This window comes from Melanotaenia boesemani, chromosome 6 (assembly GCF_017639745.1).
Source record: "Melanotaenia boesemani isolate fMelBoe1 chromosome 6, fMelBoe1.pri, whole genome shotgun sequence".
In the NCBI taxonomy this organism is placed as follows: Eukaryota; Metazoa; Chordata; class Actinopteri; order Atheriniformes; family Melanotaeniidae; genus Melanotaenia; species Melanotaenia boesemani.
Window position 1 is genome coordinate 28488639 of NC_055687.1, and position 18248 is coordinate 28506886.

The window sequence follows — 18248 nt, forward strand, 5'->3', positions numbered from 1 at the left end:
TAAAAAACAAACAAAAAAAGAAAACAAAAAAACAAAAAACAAAACAAAAAACAAACAAACAAACAAAAAAACAAACAAACAAACAAACAAACAAAAAAAAAACAACAAAAATACAAAACATGAATGATTAAATGAACTCACCTACACTTGTAATCTGGCTTATTCTCCCCAAAGACGTCTCATGGAAATTGTGGCTGCTAACTTTAGGAATAGTACCAGCCACATTGGCTGCTGATTAAAAAATGTTAATTTACAGTGCTCCCTACAAATATGTGTTTTAAAAAACATTTCCACTTTTAATGTATTTTAACCACTGATTAAATATTCCACATGTCTGTATATAATGTGCCCCCCCCCCCCAAGCCATTTTAACACTTTATGAGAAAAAAAGGATCAAAATGTCAACAATCTCATACATATTGCTCTGGCATGTGTGTAAATTTACAACTTGACCCATATACCACTTCTCTGGTGGTTCAGTCCACGTTTTACTATCACATCAGTAAACTAGCTGCATAAAATATCACTAATCTCCAACATTTGGTTCTCTTGCTTCTCAAGAAGTGAAGTCTCAGCTCAAAAATGTGTTTGTTTATACTTATGTGTGTGTGAATGTGTGTGGTCTACTCTCATATTCCCAAAGTTGCGCTCCCAGGCCTCAGAAGTCATCAAGTGAAGAGACCTTTGTCATCTCTTGTACTTGTTTTAATGAGATTAATAACAGCATGAATAAATTAGTTAGTTACAACATCAAATGTCTATAGTCAAGTACAAAAACAATAACTCAATGAATTGTGAGGCCATTTTAAAAGCTTCTCTAAACTTTAATACCTTAAATACAAGAGGAGAATCAATTGTGTCAACTTTCCATAATATTTTTTATTGTAAGAAGGGTACTGTAACAAGTTTTAATGCAGCTTTATGGCAGCATCTAATAAAACCCTTTATTTCTGTGCTCTGTGTCAGTGTTTATGTGCAGACACGTGTGCATGGTGCAGCACTATGAACCATTAAAGAGGTCTGGATGGAATCCACTGCTGCATGCAGCTGCGTGTGCGAAAGCGCCAGATAATGGGAGGGGTTATGTGAGGGATTACAGACAAAGTATTGGGACAGTGAGGTAACGTTTGGCTCCTTAGCAACATTTGGGCCAACAGCTCTATTAATTTCACAATCACTGCATTGTTATTAAGCAACAAAATGTAACCAAGTTGGTTACACATTTGTAGATGTGAAATAAATGACCACTGTGTTTTCTTTATGATTAAAATGATTTTTTAAAACGTCAACTCATTAGTCTATTCAAATGGATGGTTTCTCATTGTAGAAAAACAGGTTATTCGTGGGCTTACTTGTTATGACCAGAATTTTGTCTGTCCTTGAGTTCATGAGTTCACAATGAATGTTTGACTTTTTACAACTCTGCCAATTACTTGCTCTCCACTCTTTTAAATGTCTGCAGCTAATTTTCTTTTACCCTTTTTGGGTCCCTCTGTAAAATGGAAATGTGATATTGTTTTTTTTCTTCTTGTCCACAAAATTCTTTGACCACTGCTAATCATGCACACTTAAGAGCATTTTATTGAGAGGCATTTTACATGATCTGAATTATTAACAAAATGCATAAGAATTTCATTTAGACACTGTATAAAGACATTTTTAATTAGCTGAGAGAATAATATGCTAACCAGTTATCCCAGCATGCCTGTTTTTTTTATACCACATTATCTAATGATAAAGCTGTGCACCCTCCAGTCTGTCCTAAGCCTGACATGACACCATACAGACATAGTGCTTTCCAAACTTAGTTTTCTAATATGTGATGTATGATGCCAACCTATCTGTTAATTATTTTGAAGGAGAGGCTGTCAATGCATCAAAAATTAAACATAAAGGCTCATCTCATTAGCATGTGACCTGGAAATCATTCAGTCCAAATTTCTTGATGGATGTCTCAATTTCTGAAATGCAGCTTTGAAGAGAGGATTGAGGAGGCATGTAAGGGAAACTAAACCAAGGATACAATAATGAATCCTTTGTGGAAGTCTTTCTGGCATCTGAGTCATCTAAAGGAGATAGATATTGAGATAAACGAAATGGTTTGTTACATACTGATTTTATATTCATTTGACATAAATGATCAAATACAGTGGTAGGCAGCAACATAGCAACTGAAATTTAATTAAAAATCTCCAATGGAAAATTTTAATGTATAAATATATATATGATAAAATACACTGGTTTAATGATGAAGCTGCTGCACACATTATATTTAACAGATATCAGTTTTTTGGGGCTCTAAAAAAAAATTTTCAGTTTGATGAACTTCTGTATACTTGACTCCTCATATGTCCCTAACTCTTCTGCTTTGGTGAGAGGGACTAAGATGCTAGGAAAGGAGATGAGGGAAGGAAATGAGAGCATGCATGTTTTGCCTAGTATGAGCATACTGTTGCACTTCTTCCTCACGAGTCACTTCATTTATGCATGATTTGCACACATGTAAAGAGTAAACACTCCACAGTGTTTGGCTGGTTGTCACTTGTGGCTTGCTCTCTTTTCAGAGAGCAAGTCAAGAAAAGCGGTGCAACTGAGCTCCAACTGAAATCGACAACATGAGGCATTGCCTCATTAAAACTGGATGGGAAGCCAAGCCATTGAAGGCTGAAACACAACTGTGTGAACCCTGTCTTAAAGCAAAGCCATGCAGAGGAAACTACAGCAAGATCACACAGGTCATCTGCAATCACAAAGGTTTGTTTGGTGATTTCTTTCTTGTGGAAAGTATGGGGGATAGTAAACATCATGAAATATGTCTGCAGTAATTTCCATATGCAGCAGAAATGAAACAAAAGATGCTACCAGACAGTGATAACAGCAAGCCCTGCTACAGAAAGCTTAACAACAGGCACCACTTGCAGAGGTCAGTCTTGGGTCTCTGGGGACCCCAAGCAAAAAGTCATGTGGGCCCCATGTTTCGTTCCCCTTTTATTATGATGTTGTATTCTTATATAAATGACAATAACATGTAGTAATGCTATTTCTAAAGGAATTCTTGTTACAGCATTAAATTCTTCACCTGCAACTTTTGAATGTACTTTAAAAACTTTCACTTCTTCTACTGACTTCTACTTCATTATTTACTATTTTCCTGTAATTAATCAGGGGCAATATGATTTAATGTAGCTCCAATACAGAAGATTAAACTATGCGCCAAAACCTGCATTATGACCCTTTAGGATTAAATTTACAGCTAATATGGCACATACATAAGTAGTTTTAGGAAGCATAAAGCCTACTGGACATGGAAAATAAAATATAAACACCACTTGCACACAGGGATTGGTGGATCGATACTCTGGAGTAAATACTTTGATATCAGCCAGTCAAAATATTGGATTCAATACTTTTTTGAATATCAGGATTCCCCTCTGTTAATAGAAAGGATGCCATTTGTTTTCACTTCTGACAGATTTAGCCAATAAAACTGCGTATGAAGCCCAGCCACAGTGTTTTCCTTCTGTGTCACATGATTCTGGCAGCCTATCACACATGTCTCAATGATGCTGCTACTGTTAGTGATGATGATATTTTTCTGGTTTAATGCATGGTTATTGTACATTATGTTTTAAAATATTTTGTCATATTACTATTACATATTACATTGTTTTTATTTTACATTTAATAAATTTGCATAATCTTATATTAGCCTGTAGTTTAATTATTTTAGAATAAAAAAAACATGTTTCTCTTATTTTTGTTTAATTTATTAATATTAAAATATTGTTTTAAAAACACTGATGAAGAACTGGTGTTTTTGAGTTTATTTATATTTCATACTACCCTTGCAATAAAGTTAATAATTTATACTGTTTAATTGTGATTTTCCTTTAAGGGCCAAGAGGTATCGTATCAGTATCAATGAAAAAGTGCCATAAACTAAATGTATCTACAAGAAATATATTGGTATCGGCCACCTCTGACCACTTGTACTGGTTTTATAGGGTGAACAGCTAATCTGAACAATGCTCTTTATTCCCATGTTTAAAACCAGCCCAGTCTCACAGGAAAACGTGAACTAGTTACATCACCAAAAATTGCACATTTGCGCAAATGAATATAAAATCTCAATTTTTATCTTTTTTTATTCCAGCATGACTTTGTGTGTACAGCCTTTGTGTGTTAAGATGAGGGGGTGCGACACAGCATATGATGATCCAGAAAAAGAATTTTAGGGTCATTTTTCTTAATGGAAGTTTTAATGTTCCCTCATCTTAACCAACTTATTTAGTTATAACCATAACATTTTAAATGTCTAATCTTAACCAAGTCATTTGTATTGTGTTAAACAGTTTTAAAGAGCGTAGCTCACCATCTTGCTGTTTTAAAGTATCTCATTAGCATCATCATGAGTGGCTTCTGATCTTTATATGAAGACTTTCTGCTGAAGCAATTTCCCCTTAGCTTCATTTCTGTTTCTAAATTGTCCCTTAATTAACTGTCTCGATCTGTCTTTAATTGACTTTTTTTTTAAATTAATCTATTCTATGTTCTCACATTTCAATGACTTTTTATGGCAGAGAAAGTGCACTAGTGCTTTGCTGTGGACAATCCTCACAGTTTACCTCAGCCAAACATTTCCTCACCCATGAGCTGGATACAAAAAGTGCCTTTCTTCATCATTTTATTGCAACCACAGTCTGACAGCTGCTTGTTTTATCAACTTTGCATTAACAGTTAGTCGTGGAGAGTCTGTTTTTGATTAACATTTAATAAAAACAGTTTTGTTATCGGATCTCCACACGAGAAACACTTTGACCGTATGTAAAAATGTACACTGAACACACACATTCATTGTTCCCCTTTTGTCTTTCTTTCTTTGTCATTTGTGTAAAGATAACATGTATTTTCACCATGAAGTAGGGATACAGTAACACTGTTTATTTGAGGATCCTCTCTTAAGTCATTCCAAAACCCACAACATTAACATAATAATCAACCATCACATCACATGCTTAGATTAGAAGATACTTACACATAGTTTCTCGGTTATATTCTTTCTGCATGCAGAATCTCTGACTGCATTTGAACCACAGTCACAATTTCCAAATGGTAATGTATTTGTGCAATAACACACAACAAAGCCTTTAGAGGTCCGGCTCTCAAGACCAGTGTTTCACAGACTCATACTGTTTCTATACAGTTTAACGGCCAGTGGGCTGAGAGACCACACTGTGTATACAACCCACTCAAAGAGGGGAGGAGTGCAGGAGAGTGAGGTAAAGAAGAAAACCAAGAAGTAGAAAGGGAAAATGTGCGCATGAAAGCCGTTTTAATGGAGAAACTGACACAGTTAAAGAACTATTATTATTGTGTCCCTTTGTGTGTCACTCAGCCAAATAAGGCAAAGGTGCTTTCACATTGTTAACGACAAGCTGCTGCATCGGTTTCCTGCCAACATTCACAGTACACAGAATTATTTCATCTGTAACACAGCGGGGGGGTACTCTACTGCACGTGTTAACTACTCAGTTAATCTGCCTTACAATGTTTAGGTTGCTATATTTGTGCATTTGTTCTTTAAGCTCATCAAACAGTAACTTTGATCAAAATATGAAGCAAACATTTTAAAAAATCAAAACAAATTCCCAGTTTATCTTCAATATTGGCATCATCTCACCCAATATATTAATCTAAAACTGCTCTAACTAATGGATTTTTGGCCACTTGGGGGCAGAAAAAGCAATTGGAAAAGAGATAATCTGACACCGAAAGGATACTTTAAAAAGAGGTTTTGAATGACAAAGTTAGGCCCATATGAATGTTTGACAGCTTGTTTTTACTTTAGCGCTGGTTCATTGGTCTGTTATTCACCTGAAAATAATTTGTTTATAGGATGAAAACAGTTTTGGATTTGACTGATTATACATCCATAAAAACAACAATCTTATATGCTGAGTACATTTTCCATATTTATTGTTCTCTGAAAGACTTTCACAAGGAGTCACTGTAGGGGTGGTGCTGCAATAAAAGGGTTCTCAAACAATGAAAGCAAAGATAAACTTGTTAAATCTTTGTGGTACTGATAATGGCAAAGTGACAACTGGAACCCCCACGTCTTACTTGAATAAATGTTTATAAAAGTAAAGTAACCTAACTCTTCTTGTTTCTTTCACTCACTGCCCCTCTGTGGTAATTCATTCAGAGGATTAAATGTTGCCACATCAGCTCTGGATTTGGACAATATTCATGTTATTATTATGGAGTTTGGCTGCTTGACAGTAAGAGAAAGAACATTGGCTTCTCAATAAATTGTCACAGAAGAGCACAACCATCTTGTCTGCTGAGAGTAAAAAAACAAGGTAAGATTTGTGACACAAGTACATATAACTGCTTCTCAAAAGAATAAGAAAAAAGAAAATATGGACGATTTTATGCAATCATGAAAAATATAGGAACCCATGAAATGTTTAATTTTAGAAGTTAGTTTAAAATAAAAAGGTCTAGAATGCAACCATTTGATCCTTTTTTAGACAATACCCTCAAATAAAGGTGAATGAATGAAAAATTAGCCTTTAATATAATTAAGAAAAAATGTTCCTGTAAGGCATAAAGGTCTGAGGAGTTTAGCAAGGTCAAGTGTACTTCCTCAGTAGGATGGGTCCTTCAAAGCCACCTCCTTCTAAGACTAGGGCTGTGTCTGAATGTGCACCCCTACATAGTGCCCTATGTAGGGGCCATGCCATTTTGTAGGGGTGTCAGAATGTCCAGAAAGAAAAAAGTAGAGCACTCAAAATTCCCCACAATACATCTTAAAAAGTAGTGGGCATCAATGGTCACTAGACAGTCAATATAGACCACAATGCATTGCGGGCAGAAGCTCAACATGGCGCAAGGAGGCGAAAAAACATTTTTTATTGAATAGATCTGCAACAAAGAATAAAATACAACATAAGGAATAAAAATAAAAATATTTACACACAACTTTAGATTGGTTTTGGAATGACATTGTGGTTGCCGTAGTGACGGGTAGTAGTCACATGGTTTGCGGCAAGGAAAAAATAGGGAGCTTTATGTCCGAATCGCCAAAAGAATGAGTGCACTATGTAATGTGCTATATAGAGCAGCCCTATGTAGTGAACGAGGGGTTAGGAAGTAGGGTGGACATTCGGACACAGCCTAGGAAAGAGTCCTTTTATGGATTGTAATATCTCATTATGGAACATTCTTAACAAGTGGGCATGCATCACAGTAACCAATAGTGGCACCAGATGAAAAATCGCTTTTCAAAAGCTTCTTTCTGCTGCAGCATCTTTGATTTAGGGTGTTGCAGATAACGTTAAGGATACACATGTAACCGTAGAGCTCGTAAAATAGCATCTTATGAAGATAATGGTCATGTGGTTGAAAGAAAGTATGTTAGCTCAAAGTACTTTAGTGAAGTGTTGATGTACCACTGATGGAGTGTATGTTGTCTCACATCAAATTAATATTATTTATAATGCACTTTTCATACAAAAAGTAGCACAAAGTGCTTTACGTAATAAAATTTTTTCCATTACCAAAATTTCTCTCACATGCACTGATGGGCGTCATCAGGAGGAGGCCTCCAGATAGCATCCTGTTAAGAGTTAAGTTAACTCATACCTGGTGAAATGTTAAGCAATTACTAAGCATTTACTTTGTAAGTCTTCTTGTAAGCTTTCACCTAAGCTCATATAAGCCTCTCGGGTTACTCTGCTGCTTTATTAAAGCTCCTTGCATTCATACACTCAAATTCAGCCTGGAAGTCATATTACACAGTAATTAATGTGAAATTGTTTAGTGACTCATTATCCCTTTGGCTACACAACAGACAAGGAAGTTCTGACTGGCTCCTTTGGAATTTGGGGAACAGGCATATTCACCAGATAAATCCACCACAGTCTAATTTGTGTGTGTTTCTCACCTTCATCTGTATCAGTTACTGTATTACATGCTACAGCAGTTATGGGAACAGGCTCTGATGTTGGACTAGTTTCACCACAAAGGAGTAGCGGATGCACGTGAAAATGTTTGTGGTTGCTAAGTAACTTCACAGAAATGACAAGCATTTAGTCCACTTGTGAGTTGCTATTTCCACTAATGCTAATTTCTCACACATGTACTAACATACACATGGACACACTCTTGTACTTCACTGTGTACTAACAGACATCTGCTCTGATAAGGGAAATATTTTCTACATTAACCTCTTAGGGCTTAAGTGGCCACATACGTGGACAGCACTTTTTAGCTCTTATGTCCACAACCGTGAAATTTTGACAATTATCTGCCAACCTGCCAATCTGATCAACCCATGAAACTGATCCAGTAGTTTAAATGTTCAGAATGGGCAAAAATGCAATGTTTCTTATGTTGTTTTGTTTTCTCTCTGATAATCAAAACATGTTAAAAAAATTTGGTATTTGTGTTCTTAATAGATGCAAAAGCAGCCAGGAAAAACACTGCTATGTTCAAGGTGGAAATACAGAGTTTTTTTCACTCTATTACCTAAAGTTGACCTAATTGTGTTTTATGGAAATTCAGAACATTAGTCCACATATGTGGACATCATTTTTCTCTAAAAGTACATAATATCAATATATGAAGCTTGGTTTTTATTCTAATTGGGTTAAAACAAGCCCAAATAACAAAGAGAAATAAAAAATGCATGTAAAAAAACTGCTTGGGCCTAAAGAGGTTAAGATTTACTGTAGTTATAGACCTGTTTGTTATCTAGTTAGGACCACCCTTTCTATATATTGTAGAGAAATTAAACCCCTTAACTTTAGAAAATGGGTAAAACTGTTGTTCAAATGACCAGATCCACCATACCTTGGCATCTACCATACCAAACTTTTCAAGCCAGGCCGCTGTTTTGCAAATTTTCCAATTTTTCCTGCTTCAACATACCTGACTCAAATGAAATAGATCCAACAGCCTATTTTTGCACAATGACTCATCAATTTAAGTCAGGTGGTTTTGGAGCAGGGACACATCAAAAACCTGCAGGACTGCGGCCCTTGAGGACCAGAGCTGGGCATCCCTATCCCTTCACTTCCGTTCCCCTCATGTCTTGCACTATCTATGTATCTATATATATATATATATATATATATGTATATATATATATATATATATGTATAGCTTCCTCGCGACCCTTAATTGGGCGAAGCGGTATAGATAATTCATGGAAGGAAGTAAAAACACTTTGGGCCAAGCAGGGGCTCCGGGCTCAGAACATGGCTCAGGACAGAACAGTAGCTTTCCCTTGGCCTACACCAGGGCAGGAGTGGCAATCCGAGCAGCAGTCCACATCTACAGCTGGTGAGAGGCATGCGGCAGAGCATTAGCAGAGATTCCTATACAATTTAAAAAGGCAAATAAATGCTACACACCAGACAGGCACTCCTAAAGCCACTCAGGTGGAAGCTTAACACATTTCCAGTTGAACCAATGATGATCAACCGAGGCCTAACTAAAGATAATCCATTTATGGAAGATCTAAAATGCAGGTAAGAGAAAAAATTAGCACCAAGTCAGAGAAGAACAGAAACCAAAGGGAAGACGAGGCTCATACCATTGACAGAATGGTAGAAGCCACACAGCTTGTTTTTGGAAGAGTTCAGGGGTTGGAGTGACAATCACTGCCACCTGTCTCATATTATTATTATTAATTACACACAGGTGTAGCTTGTCCTACTACAGATGCAACACTGCAATCCATCATTGTTGAAGCCACTGGCGAGCTTTCCGCAAGGGAGAGGTGGACCTATGGCTACAGGACAGATGTGTATGGGTTGTGTTGAAGTTGATCTTATTTTTGGTTCATACAATGTGTTTTAATTAGATATGTTGTGAACAATACTTTCCACTCTATACATATGATATGCACTTAGATATGACTGTTGTCATTCTCACAAAGTTGTCTCACTGTGACTCAGGATGATAAAGAACCAGGCTAGTGTGTATCAGATAGAAGAATAACAATGTGCATAACAATAACAATAACATCTAATGACATGATTTTGATAAGTGTTGTGTGGATGAAGAGACCTTCATTTCTTGTGCTCTAAAATATGTGAGTCTTTGAGGCTGTACACCAGAAATGCTGAACTGTCTTCCGTCAATAACACTCCCCGATCGATCAGCTTTAGAATAAAATCTGGAAAGACAATTTTTTCACTACGACTCATTCACTAAGGCTTTACTTGGTAATAATGAATAATTTCCTAAAATGGTGGTGTTTTTCAGATTTATTCACTTTAGGACCCAGTTTAAAAAATGTAATTTTACTACTTCCAAAACACCATTTCCATGTGGACTTAATGTCCAAAAAACCTTTAGAGGATACATCTAATGTCTTTGTGTGGACATGGGCTCAGGTCATTATCATGCATCATCCAGTTCCTTCTACAATAACCAGCATTAATGCAGAATTTCATTTGTTTTATTTCAATTGTGAGCAGGTGATTTTTGTACATTCCCTCATGACTAACTTAAATAGCCTTTCAGAAAGAATAGGTCAAAAACCATCTGACTATGGTGTGTATTACTTTCATTGTAAAGGACCAAACATATTAAAAATCAAGCATTATGGGAAACACACCCACACATGCACACACTTGGCTTATGGAAACTAGGACAATGGAAAGCCCCTTTCCCCCTTTTGCTCTCTCTTTCTGGGCTCATAGGTAATTTAATCAGAGCTGCTTACAGTAATGCTGCTTTTCTGTGACTGCTGGTGCAAAATTCCTCAATTTTAAATTAGTCCCTAATTCGAATTAAGTGTGACGGTATGGCTGTTTCCATTGAGCAGAGTTGAGCTTCTCCATTCTCCAGATGATGGACATCTGTAGCCCGCTGCTCTTCTCTTATGTGTTTCCAGCTGAATTTTCTTTCAAAGTTCTTTGAGATGTTGGAGAAGTTCAAGACAAACAATAAAACAAGGACATAAAACACTTACATCTGTACATTATACTAATATAAAATAAAATGCTCAGGGCAGTTGTTTTGTTCTGCACAACAGTGTAACATATGAAACCGCAGAACAGTATGGACATGTGGCTTCCTGCCCGATTATTATTTTCTTGGATTATGTTTTGGGTTGAAACTCAGCTCACTGATTTGGTTTTAATCTTATTTTGCTTTTTTGACAGTTAATCAGGTGTAAAACCTCATATCTGACATAAATCTGTATTCAACTACGAAATGGCAACATTATTTTATGTTTTTATCTCTTGGCATAACCTTTACTTGCAGTGCACTTCTGAATCCTCCCATATGCTAATACTGAACTACTATTTTGGCGCAAGGATTTGTGGTCAGTGTTGCTACTTTGAGCAGATGTTGAGCAACATAAACGCCTTGGGAGAATGTAACTGTTCCACATGTGTGTTAAATCCAGCTTTGGGCTTCTTTCTGAGAACAGAGTGACAGCGAAGGATGCCAACCACACTTACCTACCTACTGTCCAAGTTTAGATGCCCTGGCTTTCATCTGTGCCATTACAACAGATGCAACTTTTACATTTCCCTGACTGTAATAAACCTTTGGTCTTTGTTTTCTATCCCCATTAAACTCCATTATTTATAGTACTTTTGTAGAGTACTGCTCTGAGTGGCAAGTATTGAAAAGGACTGTTTTATTATAAAAATGAAACAATAAATCTTTGGTCCTATGCTGCACATTTCCACCCCTTCTTTTTTTCTTTACACAGTTAAGATGCAAAGCAAAGGGGTTGAACATAACAAAAACAGATCTTGATCAAAAACTTGACACAAAGAAATTAATGATAGTCACAATTAAAAAGTTTGTTGAAGTTTGCACAATGGTCATTGGCTTTGTTGTTTCAGATTTTTTTCTACAGTCTTTTTCAATCTATATCATTTAGATTTAATTCAGCACCAAAAAAAAACAACAAAAAAACAAAACAAAACTAAACAAAACAAAAAACACAAAAAAAAAAAAACAAAAAAAAAAAAAAAAAGATTTGGCCAGCTTCTTGGCTGAAAAAGGCAAGGGAAACATTAATCAGGAAGTGTCATCATTCACCAAGTCTGGAGTATTTCTCTGATAAACTTGTTATGGTTTAATGACTGGATATCAAACAACTTCCTGTGACACAACCTTACTGGTCAGAGGTTTGGAAGTTCCAGTATTCTGTTATTTATAATTAACAATGAATCAAAAGGATTTCTTGACCAGTGTTATCTTGGAATATGTCTGAGAATTTTACAGCACACTGAGCTTCATCTTATCAGCCGACATCTTGGCCAGGACCGTTACACTGCAGGGGCATTTGCTCATCTGGCCTGTGACTCAGAGGATTATGTGGGAAAGTTGGAAGAAGACTCATTTAATGCCGGAACACTGATCCATCCACTGCATGCAAACGTTCTCAAACAGTAACTTTAAGAGATCCAAAAAATGTTCATTTAACTGGAGCTAAAATTAGTTTTAGTCAAATTTGACAATGTTTATTCTTGTAATTGTTCCAATAATGATAAATCTTTTCTTTTTGGCTTTTTCCCCATCAGGGGTTTCTACAGTGAATCTTCCGCTTCTATCTGAACCCGTATGGAAGTCGTAGGATGTATTTGCATGTTTTACGCCAGATGCCCTTCCTGACACAACCCTCTGCATTAATCCTGGCTTGAGACAAGCCCTCAGGGACAACTGGCTTGTCCCCCCCCCCCAGGGCTTCAGATGCCAGGGATTGAACCCAGGAGCCTCATACATGCAAAGCACGCACTCTACCACTGACCTACCTACACCCCAGGTCCAATAATGATAAATACTGATACAAAATATTAGTATTAGTGCTATCTATAGGAACAATGGTATTATTCTCCCTGAAAAACCAAAAGCTTAACCCTATGAGCCACTAGTCTTCTCAAAGTCCCCCTATTGGGGGACCTCAGGTTTAAAAAGACTTTGTCCAATCTTTCTTTCATTACTGAGACATTAAACACCCATTGATGGTGATGTATTTTGCATTTTCTCCATGCCCTAACTTTGAAGAAAAATAGACACTAATCTTGAAATCCCTGGGACAGAAATTAGAATTTGTTCATCATATGTCTTCTTGCTTAAAAATATTTAGTAATTTTATTTATTTTTTAACACTATCTTTTTTTTTTAACCTTTTTAGCAACCATCAAGCACCCTTGTGTACTGAGCTGGAAGAGTATTTGACACTTGGGGCAAGCTCTGTTCTATCAATATACAGCGAAGTTCACCTCAAAAACTTTAAAGTAGTGGTAGCAAAAATTTTGATGGTTTGTCCTAGGCTTTTTTTCTACTTCAAAGGCTGCAGTTTTCTTTGTGTTGCAGAATTTTTCTCTTTGCTTGGGTTGGTTTAAGCAACAAAACAAGGTAAGTTGTGAAATATCATGGTTTGGCTTGGAAGGCAATGTTTATAGTATGAACTATGAATTGCTCAAAGTGAGTGCTGAGCAGTACTTTACAACATGACAACACGAAGAGTCCTGACTGAATGGTAAACTCTGACACACTGGGAGTGAGATAAGACTAAGTGACTAAACTCTTACTGCCAACGGTGTAGCAAAATACACTCACCAGCTACTTTATTAAGCACACCTGTTTAACTACTTGTTAAGCCAATCACATACTGTACCTTAATACATTTAAGGCTTGGAATGCTGCCTTCAAAGCAGGAGACGAGGTGGGCCTGAGGACAGCCAGGGCCAACCTGTCCACTGGCATCAGAGAGGCTAAAAGGCAGTACTCCAGGAAAATATCACACCGTTTCAACGACAGCAGAGACACACGGAGCCTGTGGAGGGGAATACAGACCATTACGGACTACAAACCCCCACCGCAGACCTGTGATGGCAACACCTCGCTGCTCAACGAGCTGAATGACTTCTTTGCTCGCTTTGAGGCACACAACAGCACCTCACTGTGCAACTGGGTGTTGGACTGACCGGGAGACCACAGGCAGTACGAGTCGGCGGCAACATATCCAGGACCATCACTCTGAACACGGGGGCCCCTCAAGGATGTGTGCTGAGCCCCCTCCTCTTCACCCTGCTGACCCACGACCGCACCCCTCTGCACAGCTCAAACCTCTTCATCAAGTTTGCGGACGACATGACCTTTGTGGGTCTCATCAGTAACGGGGATGAGACAAACTACCGGAGCGAGGTGAACCACTTGGCCTTGTGGTGCACACACAACAACTTCTCTGAACGTTGAGAAGACAAAAGAGATTGTTGTGGACTTCAGGAAAGTCTACTTCCAACATGCTCCTCTGACCATCAACGGTGCTGCTGTGGAGAGGGTGAGCAGCACTAAATTCTTGGGTGTACACATCTCAGAGGACCTCTCCTGGACCAACAACACAACAGCACTGACCAAGAAAGCCCATCAACGCCTCTACTTCCTCCGCAAGCTGAGAAGAGCTAGAGTCCGGGCCCCCATCATGCAGACTTTCTACAGAGATACTGTGGAGAGCATCCTGTCCAGCTCCATCACAGTGTGGTACGGCTTCTGCACCGCGTCCTGCCGCAAGTCCCTCCAGCGCATTGTGAGAACAGCCGAGAAGATCATCGGTGCCCCTCTCCCCTCCCTCTACGACATCTACTGCACCCGCCTCACCGGCAAAGCTCTTGGCATCACTGGTGACCCCACCCACCCATCACACAGCCTCTTCAGTCTGCTGCCTTCATGAAGGAGAATGCGGAGTCTCAGCGCCAGGACCAGCAGACTGAAGGACAGCTTCTTCCACCAGGCTGTCAGGATGCTAAACTCTCTCCCTGCCCCGCCCCCCCCTCCCCTCGCTGCCCCCTGCACACAAAACCTCCAGACTCTGAACCCCCCTCCCACCAACTCTGAACTGTTTATGGTCACTTAACTTACCAGTATATAAGCTAAACCTGCACAACTGCCATGCCATTTGCACCACTGTATTCATTTTGCACTATCTGGTTTTTCTTTACCCAGTGCTGCTACTTGTGCCTTTTTCATTATTTATATTTCTTGTTTTTATTCTTTATATAGCATAGTATAGCCTTTTATATATAGTATAGCATAGCAGAGACCTTTCTTTTACTTAAAGATGTATGTTAAATGTTTATTGTCTGCACCTTGGGTCTGAATGAAACGCAATTTCGATCCTCTGTATGTCTTGTACATATTGTAGAATTGACAAATAAAGTGACTTTGACTTTTGATTTTGACTTTGATTTAGGCGTGTGGACATGGGGCCTGTTCCACAAAGCGGGTTATGCTGAAACTGTCACAGGTTCCGGGTGAAAAAACAGGATCCAAGTGCAGACACTGGAATGGAAATGAATAATTTGTTTATTTAAGGAATCCATGGGTAGGAGGATAAGTTTGGCAGGCAGGCAGACAGATGGGCGGGCAGACAGGCAGTGTCTCTGAGCAGAGCAAAAATACGGTAAATTAGGCAGGCAAAAGACAAGGTGATCAAAACATGCATAAATGGCCGAGAGCTGTTGCCACTGGGAAGGCAACAATCTGGCGATGACTTGACGGCCGAGCTGGTCTTAAATACACGCTGCTTGATTGTAGAATGAGGCACAGGTGAAGAACCGGTTGCCAGGGAAACAGGCACGCCCACCAATGCCACATACCAAATCCGGAACCACAACTGAAACTCTAAATTAAAGGAAACTCAAGGTTTTTCTTTCCAGAAAGAGAGGTAAGTCTTACCCTGAATGTGTTACCATAATAACTGACTATATGACGTAAACCTACTCACTGGCAGGTTAACTATAAAGAAACTCTGAGTTTCTACCTGTCTCCTCCCACCTGAAGCAGCTGTCAGACATATTTTTACTTGCTAAAATATATTGGGCCTTTCTTTATAAAATTGGTAACGCAGGACATGTTGGAAAGACAACGGTGCCTCGAGCCATTAGGAAATGTTCTCCACATATCTGGAACAACCCCATAAAATACTGCAATGTACCATTAATTACTAATAAAAAAAGACCTATCAGCCTCTCTCGGCACCTTATTGAATCTATGCCATGAAGTATTAAGACAAATTAAGAAGAATTAAGGTAAAGGGGTTTTAATCCAGTAATAGCAAAGTGTACCTAATAAAATGACCAGTGAGTGTTTAAATGTGGTGTGAGCGCAAGTCTTAACTAAGGCCAGTAAATATTGCTAGTATGGACGCTTGTAATCTGTTTGGACCCACGTCATTGCTTGCAGCTGTATTCATTCTGATGCTGTATGATGTTCATTTCTGTTTAAATTATTCCTTACCGTATGTGTTAAACAACAATTCAACAAAGAATGAAATACTGCAAAATGTTTCTTCCCTGGACTGAAACTTTGGTGACGTCAACCTGCAGGTGTTTTTAATTTCAAAGATTATGGGAAACACCTGTGGCCCAACACTGATTTAGGTGTGGTCAACTAGTGTGTGTGCCCTCTGTGAATCTGTACATACTCTTTCCACTGGATATTGTGATTGATTCACACTTACATGGCAGCAAAAGAACTCAACTTGTCAGGCATTTTCATTGCATCAATTATGGAAAAGTGTTTGCATAATAAAAAAAATCTATTCTTTCCATGTAAACTAAGCCAGAATATAGCCAGTATAGTACAGATGCAGCTTTGGAGTGTCAACAACTCTTGGTTCACGAATAATTAGAAAAACAGAGAAAGGGAGGAAGGAGAAGACATTTTAGCATGTTAACACTGTTTGCTAGCATGTTTTTGTTTATTAGCATGTGCGATAGGTTGTAGCTCTGGGACTTTTGTTTGTTTAGTTCAGTGTTTTATTTCAGTGACTCAGAATAATACAGAATACACAGATATCAGAGATGAGAGCTTGTTAAACACAAACCCTTTTTTCACTCAGTGGTTCACTCATGTCTTCAGTGAAAGGAAACAAGTTTCAGCCCAGTACAGTTACACTTTTTTATGCCACAGTTTGACACACATTTTGCTGTTTGACAGCAAAAAGAGAAAACTAAATAAATGAGAATACCTTTATCATGGCTTTTTGTTGATTTTTTACTTTTGAATGACATGTGTGATTGTAAATATGTTGTAAAGTTGTAAATATTTTCTTTCTTATTTCACCTCTAACAGTTTTTCCAAAAGGGCATCATAATTTGAGGTTTACCGACATGATGTTAATACTTAGGCTAGCTGCCCAGGTATTTTAAAGGTTGCCCAAACATATATGACAAAACCACTTACATAGTTCTATTTCTTATAATCCCACATAGTAAAATCTGCTACTTTAGATTCATGTGCAGCACTTCATCCTGCTTCAAAGGTTTTATAGTCTGTCAGTACTCACCTCTTCCCACTTCTACCCATATTGTGAGCAAATTGTTACCTTTGCTGTTCCCGTTGTCCATCTGACAAGGTCACTTTGATTTCACTCACATTCTTATCCGAGTTATAACCACCCAATACATCACAGTCACGAAAGAAAAAAAATCCTCAGGGGTGTAAGTATTTCATGTCTGGCTTGGAGCTGACAGTACTCAAAAGGTGTGTGATGATAACAGATTTATGGACTTTAACATTTGCAGCACTCAGTAAAAAATGTGATTTCTAAATCAGAGGAACCTGCAGTACAAGAAAAAAAAGTAAGAGTTATTCAGATGAGGCAGCCATAAAATCTGCGGCAGAGTTGGGGTTTAATGGATATAGACTTTATGCAATAACAAGCTTTTCAATCCAGCTGTAGATTAGTGGTTACTGAATGCTGCAATGTAAACATATTTTGATGTTTACCATGATAATCTATGTACCATATGTACGGTATGGTTTATAATACAGAACAAGCATAAACAGTAGCTAATGATCAAAATCAAACCTTCTCCATCAATTAATGATATATGTTCATATAAAAAAAGTTTAAATAATCATATGAAATAAATCAAAAGAACCTTATCTCATGTTTAGCATCTGACGTCCATTGATGGAAATCACTGATGAATGTAGCGTGACTAATTGATTCAGCTGCCTGCTTCCTAACAATAATATACACAGTATATTACCATGCAAAACACTTGCAACAACATAGATGATTTTAAAAATGAGATAACACAGCAGCAGGCCTCTGAGGATTTATTACTTCATGATTTGCATCTCATTACCATGGTTTGAGACCACAAAGCATAACTTGAGTTAGTTTAAATGAATTAACTAATAATAAAATGACAAAGGTTGCAAAATAGGTAATATTTCAATACTCAGTTGTTGTT